This window comes from Corvus brachyrhynchos, unplaced genomic scaffold, assembly GCF_000691975.1.
Source record: "Corvus brachyrhynchos isolate BGI_N302 unplaced genomic scaffold, ASM69197v1 scaffold70, whole genome shotgun sequence".
Classification (NCBI taxonomy): Eukaryota; Metazoa; Chordata; class Aves; order Passeriformes; family Corvidae; genus Corvus; species Corvus brachyrhynchos.
This window is the reverse complement of record NW_008236217.1, coordinates 9,280,665-9,293,019: the sequence shown is the minus strand read 5'-3', so window position 1 is coordinate 9,293,019 and position 12,355 is coordinate 9,280,665.

Genomic DNA, 12,355 nt, shown 5'->3' with positions numbered 1-12,355 from the left:
ATGCCTTTCTTAAAGAAGCTCTGTTTCAGGATTTCACAGCTGTGTTTCTGGGTCCAAACGAAGCATTAAATGTGAGAGGGAAGCAGCCAGTGCTGTTGCAACTGGGAACTGCCATGAAGGTGCCCCTGTGGTAGCACTAAATTTTGATTTCATTGAAATATACAGAACTTAATGGCAATATCCAGCTGTCCTTTGCAGAGGCAGGTGTCGTGAGGGTGTTTTATGGGACTATTTCATTTTTTCCCAATTTTTTTTATTTAAATGATAAACTGCAAGATCACAGATAATGCTACATGTCTTACTCATACACCCCTATTAAGTCCTGTTGCCAATCAATAGTATTTCAGTAATAATATATTGCATCCCCAGTGAAATTAAAAGATGCCGAAAGAAAATCATTGTCAACTTTGCAATCTAAAGATTTTGGCAAATCTGACTCAACAGATAAAATGTCAAGCCTTTCTCTTTCATCTCTCCCTCTCACATTTTCACTTTAGCTAGTATTTTTTTAGAATTTTTTTTTTAGGACTGTGATAGTAACCTGTAGCAAAGCATTCCCCATGTTAGAATGCTTGGAGTGTATTGACAGTGATTAACACCACAGCCACGAAGACAGGAGAACTTTACAAAGAAAATCACTGTACACCAGAATCATCTTCCTCTTCTTCCCCAGAAAACATCAGCATGAGTTATAGAAACAAATTCTGGTTTAGAACTGGAATGTGGCTATTTTAAGCTGCACATTTTTATTGATGAAAAGAAGACTTACATGTAAGCTGGTTGTGAAATAAAGTCATATCACTAACTGCAATGCAGGACAATGAATGATGACAGTGGCTTGCGTTGCCACTGGCAGCAGAATTTAGCTGAGATGTAACATGGATGCCATGACACAGGAAAAACAGTGATAGGTCTAAGGATAAAAAGCCCCTGTGTTATGCAAAGAGAATTTAAGAGACAGAAAAATTTACTGGGAAAAGTAAACAGTTTCCAAGTTTGTGTGCTGTAAGCAGTAATGTAAAGGATAATGGTGACACAACTAAAACAGGAGTTTTGCATACTGAAGGGTTGGTGAGGCGTGGCCTCCAACTGATTTGTGCCTCAGCTGACTGCAGACTACAACTGAAGCTTTTTCTGCTCTTAGGGCATTTAATGTTCCCCTCTCCCACACCCCTCATACCCTCCCAAGGCTGAGTTCTCTATTACATAATAATACAAAAGTTTTCATGCAGGATCAAAACTATGACTGTTATCTTTCTCTTCTCCTTATCTATCCAGCTTTTTCACAAACCTAGAAAAAACTTAATAATCTCAGAGACAAGTTATGCCTCTGTTTGTGTTTGGCTGAACGATGCCAGTGCCTTCTGAGTGTATTAACGGAGGGCAGTCACTGAGACAAGGCTGCATAGACTGGTTTTCCCTAGGAAATCAGGCTAATAAGGACAGTACTAAAGGGGTTGGAGAACTTCTTTTGCCCCCTTATGTAAAGTGTTCTGTTTATTTTCAGTCACGTGTAGGAGTAAGATGTTGGTATTATCCCATTATTAGGGTTGGTTAATATATTTTTATGTGTCACCATCATCCAATAGACTCTGAAGTCTACTGCCTATTTATTTAGGCAGTGAGTCTGAACACTCTTAGTACAAGCTTCTGGCAGAACTTTTTCCTGGAGGCTAAATGGCATCTTTCCAAATTGGATGCTGGCAGAGATTTTGGCTGTGCTTAGACCTGTGGGATTTACTTCTTTTTGTATTTCTAAGTCATTAAGCAACAATAAAATCTTTATGATATCTAATGTATTGAATTTTACAACCATTGTTCTAGTAGTATGATGATAAAATTAATTTCTAATGTCTTTTAAATTTTGCTATCATGTGCTGTATTAGCTTCCAATTTATGCATCAACAATCACCCGGCTTTATACAGTGACAACAGGTCCTCTGTACATTCTGGGTGTGGGACTGTCCAAATTCAACAAATAATGCTAGGGAAAAAGAATTACATTTACAGGTGACAAAAAATTAAATTTTCAGTCCCAGAGTTCAAAAGCCAGCTAGTGAAATAAGCTTCTCATCTTCCTCTCCCCAGTGCCACTTGTGCAAGTCTGGAGCAGTTTAAAAGATTCTGCATTTGGAATTTGTCTGAAGTTACTTTAAAATGTTTTAAAATGAACTATTTAAATTAACTATTTTACATATCTAAATCAGATATGTACTATATAATAAACATGAAGCTTCCCTGTGCTTAGGCCTATGCACTTCAGTGCAGAGACAGAATGCAGAGTTTGGAATCTCTGAACACTCAGCCATTAAAGAAAACAGGGGACACATTCAGAACTCGGTTCATTTGTCAACCTGACAGCAGATGGAAGATTTCGGCACACGAAATATAGGAGCATCTGGCTATGAAGGATATTTAAGACCTTACCTATTGATCTCTTTCATCTGTTTAAATTAATTCAAGATGCCAAAAAATGGTGATTAAAGATCCCATGCGTATAAAGCTCAAATCCCAATAAGCAGTAAGAAGATAATATAAATACTACAAAACAAAACCAGCAGCAGAGCTCCCAGCTAAGTGATTATAAACCTGGAAACACCAGAAACTTGACTGCCAGAAATGGAGGACAGTATGGCTTATTAACTGAGAGAGACACACACACAGAAAATGCATTTTGTTACTTTGCCAAGAAGGTCTTTAAGGAAAAAAATCATTGCAAGGAAAGGTAAGGAACTAGAAGAAGGGGGAAAACACAATTAAAACCAAAAAGAGACAATATTGCTTACAAATACAGGCAGGTGTAACTTCTCTAACAAGGACCAGTAGGCTCTGCAAAACTCAAGTTGCACGTAATAAATACCTGTAGCAGATTCCTTTAAGTTCAGAAATTTAGCAAGTAATTCATTTAAATAAGAAATGTTCAAGACCAGATTGGATGGGGTCCTGAGCAACCTGGTCTAGTGCAAGATGTCCCTGCCTGTGGTCATGGGGTTTAAACTCAATGATCTTTAAGGTCCTTTCCAACACAAACCATTCTAAGTTAGAAATTGGAGGGCTTCACAACATAACAAACACATATTGCTACACTAACTAGGTGACTTAGAGATAAAACCCTTATCTTACCCTTATTTATTTTTAAGAGAGTGGGACAAAAGTCAAGTCCCCAACACCACCTCTGTTCTTCCAGAAACAACTGAACTATAGCAAGGGCATTATCTTTATCCTGTGCCTTTGTTACCTTTTTGGTACTAGCAGGAATTTTGTGGCTTGAAAATGAGATGTAAATAGAACTAGCTATTATTCTATGTCAGGAGCAGAGAGATGACATTAGAGGAGAATCCATCCACACTAGAAGCCAGACTAAATTAAGTCCTGACCTGTAACACACTGTGATGCTATCAGAATCTGGCTCCATACCAGCCAGTCTCAATGTCGACTCCGCAAACTAAATTCAACTATTAAAAAGTGTATTTATCTACAGAAAAGAAGGAAAGCAACACACAATGGTTGCTTACATTGCTAAGTTTATAGAAGAGTAATAAAGCATTATTTCAGTGGATGAAACACCATTAAGATTGAATAATACATAACTGTAAAAAAAAACCACCGAGAAAAAGCAGCAGCCATTTCCAATCAAAGCTTTAATTCTGCCTGGTCTTTCTAAGGTCATGGAGGTGTCATTCCCACAATGAGACTTACTACTCATTTTAGGGCTCTGCCTGGTTGCAGAGAGGGGACTGAGATAACAAGCTAAAACAGCAGAGGAAGATGAGCAGGAAAGGTTCATTTTTGTTGTTGGGGTCTTTTTGTGAAGCATTTGACTAAATGCTTTGAATAATTTTTCTAAAAACATTAAAAAGGCTTACAGTATGATTGAGCACCACTGCAAATGGGACACAGTTTTAAGTCTATTTATCAGATCACAACCATCCATGACAGATCTTGTTCCCCTTTTCGTGACTACAACTTCAATGGAGCAGACCAGGAAAGGTCTGTACTGATGGAAGTTATGCCAGCAGATTCTGTACAACATGTATTTCATCGTCATAAAATGTGAATGCAGCCATCTCATATCATGGGGATTCATGGCTCAAAGAAAAACTTCAGAGGAGACAAAATCACAAGGAAAAACCTTCATTCGGAGATCACTTAGGCAAAGCTTGCAGCTTCAGAAGACCACAAAAGTCCGAGTGTGTGCTGAACATTGTGTGTCTTTTTTATAGCAACTTTTACAAATGGGAAGATTATTATGAATTCCTCTAAGACTTCTCTTTATTGACTCAACACCATCATAACTCTTTTTTTTCACAAGCTAGTTCATAAAGAAAATATCAGAATTTGACGAAGAAAAGAGAGAACCTGAGAGTTACTGATTAACAGGAAAGAAATAAGCTAAGAAATGTAAGAGAACCTTCTGTTTCCCTAAGTCTTTATCCATTGTCAGAAAAACACCAAAACAAATACACCTGTTCCTAAGGGTCAAGAAATCGAAATTTATTTGTTTCTGAGCACAGATCCTGTGATGACACATTAACTGGAAATTTCCTCAATGAAATTATCATACTTCATTTCAGCAATTAAAAAAATTAATCATTAAAATGTAATGCATAAATGAAAAATATATTTCATCACTTCAACAAAGCTCTGTGTGAAAGAGAATTTACAAATAGATTCTAAAAAGGATTATTTGACAATAAAGGAAAAATTATCTGCATTGAAGGTTGAAAAGACATGTGAGCATCCAGCATGGGAATGATGAATCTATAGCTCAGCCTTAGAATTACTGCCAACTCCAAAGGAAAATTTGAATAAAATAACCTAAGCTTCAATTTCCTGGGTAAGAAGAGTCAAGGCATGGCTTCATTAAGTTGAAAAGGTCTGGACAGGAAGGTCTAAGAACACTGTCAAGACACAGGTAGCTGCAGAGACCCAACACATATTTCTAAGAAAGGATGCTTTTATTCAGGAGGGCACTTGATTATGCCTCTCTGCCCTGACCTCTCCTCAACTTGTGAGGGCTTATCAATTTTCAGAAGCAAATCCTGTAGGACTTTTGCCAGACATTAAGTCATATGCTCTTAGCCCAAGTGTGCTGACAAGAATTTGGCGGTAATACTAACATTCACCTGAAAAGTCCTTCTGAAAAATGCAGCGAGTGACAATTCTAGTGACTTTGTGGAAGGACAGATCACCCACTATGTCACCCAGGTTATAGAGGATGACAAGCATATGAAGAGGGGGAAAAAATCATCACAATTTCTGGAAAAAGGATGTATTGAGTTCCCTTCCCCTGCCCTCAGCATAAATTTGGAGATCTGCCCTGAAAACACAGTGCCTCATCCACATCCAGAGAGATTAGAAGGACATACAGTCAGTGAAGGATCTACTCTTTGTGTGCCACTCCTGGTTCACTTAATCTAGGACTGATGTATGGTGGCAAAAATCACAGAATATGTATCAGTTCATCCCAGGCTGGATAGTTCTGATCTGAGTGGAACTCAATAAAAAGAATTCATAGCACTGACTGATCATCTTATTTTAGAAAGGCTTTTCTTTTGGTGGCTGTATGCAAGATTGTTTTATAAGGATTAGCATCTTTATTCTAAAGGGTTTAGATGTTACATCTGTAAAGGGCAGGCACGTACAAACAGTTCAAATCGCCATTCTGCTTGTGTTATCCTCTTGTGTGTTGACATTGGAAGGAATTCAGCTATAGCAAAGACCCCAGAAGTAGTAGGTAGGATTTTATATTCCTTTTCCATTTGGAGGAGCGAATACTTGCTTCTAATAGAGCAATAAATGACCTACTGCACCTGCAAAACAGCGCCTGTCTTCTTGAAGAAGGGAAGCTCCGCTGTAGATGTCTGTTAGGACAAAAACTTCATTGGGAGGAGAAAACAAAAATGTGCCAACCGAAATTGCTACAAGGGAGAGACAGCAGTTCTTTCCCAGCTGGGATGTCAGGATGCAATGAGAATGAGTCATTATGATGCAGTTCTGTGATTCAGACAATTCAAAGCCACTCTGGGATGTCAGGCCACCAACATATTTGTGCTCTGTGTGAATCCATATAAAGATAAAAGTATCCTCCAGCTCTTAATAGAGTCTCTACTCCTACGTCTCTAGCAACTTTCTCATAAGTTTTTTTTACATTTTCTTTTCTAAATTTGTTACCACCTACTCCTACGTCTCTAGCAACTTTCTCATAAGTTATTTTACATTTTCTTTTCTAAATTTGTTACCACAAATCTGGACTTACACAACTTTTGCGCCTTAGTAAAATATCTGTATTTGTTTTACATCACTCTTTATCAGGAAACCTAGAGGTACTATACAGTGTAAAAGAGCCTTAGGCAATTCAGACAAATAGCCTAAGACTCAGAGCAGATAAGGACTAAAAACCAGAACTGTCTTGTTGTTAATAATTTTTTTTACTCATAAAGCTGAACAAGAAGAGCTCTTCCTCTGAGATACAACATAAATCTAAAGCAAGTGCTTTTCTTTCAGGTGAACAGGTTGAATATTTTCCTTACCCTCCTGCTCTAGCATGATCATAACATCCTGCAGCTTATTTTGTGGCAGAACAAAATTAACCTGTAGACATGGGCTAATCCCTTACTATTATCTATTTTCATTAATGATTGCTACAGTCAGTCTTTGAACAGAATGGATGTATAAATAGATCAGCAGAGTTCAGGCACACAGTAGGTATAAAAAGTGCTTTCTCATCATACGCATTTCTAGTCTGCTCTCTTGTCATAAGCCTTCCAGAATGTTCCTAAACTCACAATATCAGAAAGAAGAAAGAATTTCCTGCAGCCACAAAAATAAGGCATAATTCTGCTGCTCAAAACAGTTGGAAAACCTACAGGAATTTATTTTCATCCTACTAGCCACAAGAAACCTGGAAGAGGATTGGAATATGATACCACTCACTTTACCATAGGATCTGAAAGATTGTACAGAAGTTACCAGTGAAAGTCAAAGCCTGATTTTATTGATACCAAGAGTTTTGCCAGTGGAAAGTAAGAGATTGTGAATGACACAGATTTCCTAATGTTTGTGGAGTCTAATGATTAACAACTGCAAGATGAATGAAAAATAACTTGAGTGCTGGTAGTACACAGAAAATTTGTTAGACTTGAAGAATCCTTTGGACAACTTCAAGGACTGTAAAAGAATGGATTGATTTCTTCCAGCTCTCTGGAAGCCTGCTCAGAACACGTCAGAGTTTCTCCTTTGGGCAGTCAGGAGAAGTAAAGAGCTCAGCAGAAGCAGTTCATGAAGGACAGGGAAATGAGTCATCCTAATCCACTGAAATGATCTCATCAATCCTTCACTGTGTCAAGTTATAAATATATAGTAAATATTGACAAGCGTGTTGAGGCAGGTTTTGAAAGAGAACATTTATCTTATTGTTGTTCTTGCCAGGACAGATAATCCTCAAAGAAGCTAGTAATTTCAAAGATTTAGGGAGAAACTCATTATGGAGAATATGAGAAATCATTTCAGGGAAGATTTTTGGTTGCTGAAGGACATTGAGATCTACTGTAGTTTTAAGTGTGAATATTCTTTTTCCATCTACTTCCCCTCCACCATAATCTAGTTATTTATTTTACTAGAACCTTTTTCTTTGCAACTTCTAACATTTGCAGTCAGTTTTGCCTACCTCAAACTTTGGAGGACCAACAGCATCCACAGTGATGTCCTGTATTGTCCAATTTTATATTTGAAATTACCATAAAACATTAACTTCTCATAAATATTGCACAAGTGATTATCTAGATTAAATTCACTACAACAATTGGATTTCTGTCTTTTCCAGGCAATTCCAGAATTTGAGGCCTCCTGCCTTAACACTTGGTTCTCAGAAGTTCTATTCCTCTATTATTGTAATTCTATCACACTGCAGAGCTATAATGAATTTTTACTTATACAAATTCAAGCTGTGATGGCAAAAAGTACTTCTCTGACATACAGGGCACCACACTCCCAATCACTAAACACCTCCTCATCCAAAATACGCATTTCAGAAAAGTGCAGAAAATACAGGAACAAACATTTTTGTGCCTGTATTCACAAAAAGAGAAATTGCACCTCGTTTGCTTAGAAGTCCAAGCTAAGGGACATTTTCCAAATAGAAAACATCAAACTTGGTACTTGTGCTCTTTGGCAAAGCTGTAAGTAAAGGGAAGTTTTTAGGGTAATACTCTTCTCATCAAGCAGAATGTTCTTTGTTATGTTACTCTCATTACAAATTACCACAGAGTATTTAAGCTAATACCACTGTTAAAGTTAAATCCTTCATGCTAATTACTTAGAAGAATTGTACTGGAAGGTACATTGTAACATCTAAGTTTGGTGACTATTCTGTAGATCTAAAAGAATCCTGGAATCCAATTTGCATAAAATGCATTAGTGTCTAATCATGTAACAACTGAGCTCATGTTTTTAACAATCTAAGACAGAAAGATGAAGAGAATTGCTTGCTATATTCTTATAAAAATAGTTACAAACCCATAGCTGGTATTTTCTGCTGAAACGCATGGAATATTCTGTAATTAACATGACATCCCATATTTCATCCACAGAACTCACCAAATCTTACATATAAACCAGGAATGACCAATGGCCCTTATTCCCTAAGTCATGCACCAAATGTTACTGAAGTCAAAAGTCACAGAGATGCCCCAAATTTTGGAGGCCCAACATAAAAAGTATCACTGTGAGTGATTTTCAAGCACAATTGGAGCTGACTATCCAAGAGCTTCACTGTTCCCTGGTGAAAGACAATACATTAAGGATTCAGCTGGGATCTCCAGATACGGAACTCATCACCCCTCCACTGTTTGCTGCCTGTCACCATCAGTGTTTCTGATGAACCCACCACTCTCATGCCAACACGGTCCCACAGGGATGTCCCAGCAGGAGCCACCATGACCGGTTGTGACACAAATGCATTCCAAGAGCCAGAACTATCCACTCTTTTATTCAATGCGAGATAATCTCAAAAACATATTTCTGCTTACAGCTAACCAAGCACACTCTATGTTCAAAAATATAACCATGTTTGTGGGTGCACTGAAGAGATTAAAATTATCATGGAGCTTCAATAAAATATTCTATCAGTTTCAGCTAAAATTTCTGTTCAGTGTAGTGTGGCTGGAAGCAATTTTGTTTGGCTTTCTTTCTCCGGACTAACAAAGAGAATCCAATTAATGAGAGCCATTTAATATTTTTTTAAATCTCATTTTAAATCCTTCTCTCCTTTTGAAGCTAGCAAAGACAGAAAATGTTGCTTTAAAAAAAATAAGACATCATAAGATAATGATTCTGTATGAGCTCATATAAGAAGGGATTAAATACTTTGCAAACTTGGGCAGATATTACATGCTTATTTAATGAAAGAGTAATTTCCGAATTCTTTTGTTGAACAGTAAATTGAATTATTTCCACACAAGCTTTGGTTTCTTCATCTGCAAACTCACAGATATTATGTAGTTGAGGCAGAGCAAATTTCTGCTAACCAAGTAATCAGTTTTTAAAAGCTCAGATGAGATATGTTCTGATGTGACAAAAAAGGAGAAAAAAGAAGGAACAGAACAACATTTGCAAAATGGTCAGCAGATATTTTTTCACGGACATCAGGAATGACAATAGATTTTCTACTAAATGGCTAAATTTTAGAAAAACTAACCTATTAAGAGTGGGAAGACTGCACCTCAAATATTACAGCTGTATTTTACAGACAGTATATATTTACGGGAGACGTACTTCCTCTTTGTCTAGTCATTTACTGATCCTGGATACCATACAAAAAGAGATACAGTAATATTAATAGGTAGTATTTTCCAAATCATTAATGAAGATTAATGTCAGCTTCTAGAAGAGTTGCCACAATACTAGAGAAGAGCTGTCCTGGGTTATTTACAACTGGCCATGTTCTTTGTTGTACATTCCCAAAGAGTGGTTGGAATCACTCTTTCTTTTCTTGTTGTGCAGTGGCCTACACTAACTCTCCCTGTTACTGCTTTATAAAGTTGTAAGTAAGAGAAGAATTTCCTGGCCTCTATTATTTTAGCACATTTGAAGAGCAGCTTTTCTACCTCCACTTCACTGACTGTCCAGTGACTGCATTCTTTGGGGTTTGGTGAAGAAAGAGCATAAGTTGGCCAAGTGGTCAGAGAGACTCAAGGGATGCAGAGCTGCTTGATGAGTGCAGTGAAGCAACTACAGTCCATGTCAAGCATCACATCCGTCCCTGTGCCTGAGATATCCTGCTAGGAGGTTGTAACAGCTGTGTAATAATTGCCATTCTTCTGCCCTTGTCACCCTGAGACTACAAGTCTAAGTTTATTTTTAAATTGCAAATGTAACTGGAAAAGCAGTAGATATGCTGGGAGCCTTCTGAGGGACCCCATCCTCCTTACAGTGAGGGCCTGGTATTAACTCTCAGCAAAAGTCAAGAACATAGTTTGAACATTTAGCTGATGTCTGTTGGGAGCCACCAAGCTTCCAAGGAACTTGAAGTTTCTGATACTGTAACTAAGATGATGTAACCTTAAATATGATGAATCATGAAGAGGTTAGTGTGATATAGCTTGACTGAACTTACAGACCCCAAGCAAGAAAAACTGATAGAATTCCCTAATACAAGTCCTGCATCTCCCCTCTTCTCACCAGATGCATCAAATATGCTCCTTAGAATTGCAGAAGTTTGGTTGCACAATCCTGCAAATTTTCATCCTGGTATACCAATGAGCCGGATTTTCTTCGACAATTCCTCCCCTTTCCCCACTCCTCAAATAGCAAATCAACTATGGCTCAAAAATGGCACACAACACAATTGATTCTTTCCTCAGCAGTACCAGAGACCCGGCAAACAGAATTGAGGTTCCGTTTAAAAATCAGGTAACAGCAGCTTTTACAAACAGCAGCTCACAAATCTATGTTATTATTAATTATTTGAAGCTTACAGAATCTTTTTTTTTACAGGTAGCAGGGTTTTTTGGTAGTCCACAAGGAGATCATCTGTTTCAAAATGCTTTAGGAAAAAAACCCCTGCAACAGAAGACAAATACTGCATCAATACAGCAGCACAGGTATCTTGTAAGGTGATATTAAATGTGCTAGCTCAGATACCACGGTAGCACGCTTCATATGGACAGTTTTCTTACACTCTCAGAAAAAAGTTAATGCTGAAGGTTATTCTCTGAAAACTCTTGTAACAGAAATTTTGATTATCTACTTCCTGCTTTGAAATAATAAGCAGCATTATGCTAAAATCTTGAATATGCACTACACAGCCCTGCAAAGACTTTTTTCCCCTTGAGCCATCTGGCAGAAGATATCCTTAGATGCAAACAAAACATACTGGTTTTTTTGAGAAATAAATGCATCTTCTTCAAATAATTTAGGGAAGCAAGCTTAAGCAGCAGATTTCAGCAAGTCTGTGGCAATGGACAAACATCCCAAACCATCTTTTACATCAGCAGTAACAATCAGTCCAGTGCCAGGGAGGAGTGCACTAATTCCTGCCAGGGGTACTCCTGCCACATACCTTCTGCAGCTTCTAGATGCTCCTAGAACTGAACTGCAAGGGTAAAACCCCGCACATTGGGGGAACCAGCAGAGGTGAGAAAGACAGCAAAATATTCCTTCCTTTTATAAGGAATTGTATTTAGCAACTATTTATTCACAGAAAATGTTACTTTACTGGTTTTCCTGAAAATAAGAAGCACAAAATCTCATAATAGGAATTTTAATTTTAATATTATCAACATTGTGTTCGGACAAGTGCTGAAATTGATGCGGGATAGACCAAAGCATGGCCCTGACCTGCCTGCCCTGAGGGCTGGGCACCTCAGCCTGCACCTCCCCGGGATCCCAGAGGGTTCTCCACAGAGGACATACACATATCTGAAGAGTGGCACCGGAAAGTGCCAAGAGGATGGAGCCAGGCTGTGCTCGGAGGTGCTGAGCCGCAATAGGACAGGAGGCAATGGGCAGAAACTGATGCACAGGAAGCTCCACCTGAACATGAGGAAGAACTTCTTTACTGTGTGGGCACTGGAACAAATTCCCCAGAGAGGCTGTGGAGTCTCCCTGACTGGAGCTATTCCAGAACCGTCCGGATGCAATCCTGTGCCATGTGCTTTGGGATGACCCTGCTCGAGCAAGGAGGTCGGACGATGGAGGTTGGACCAGCTGATACACTGTGGTCCCTTCTAACCTGACCCCTTCGATGATTTTCCACAGGCAATCGCCCAGACAGACTCCATATGGATACGTACGCGTGCCTGCGTCTATAACCCCACTACCTTACAAGCTGTTGCCGGGGGGTGAGCGCCTGCCC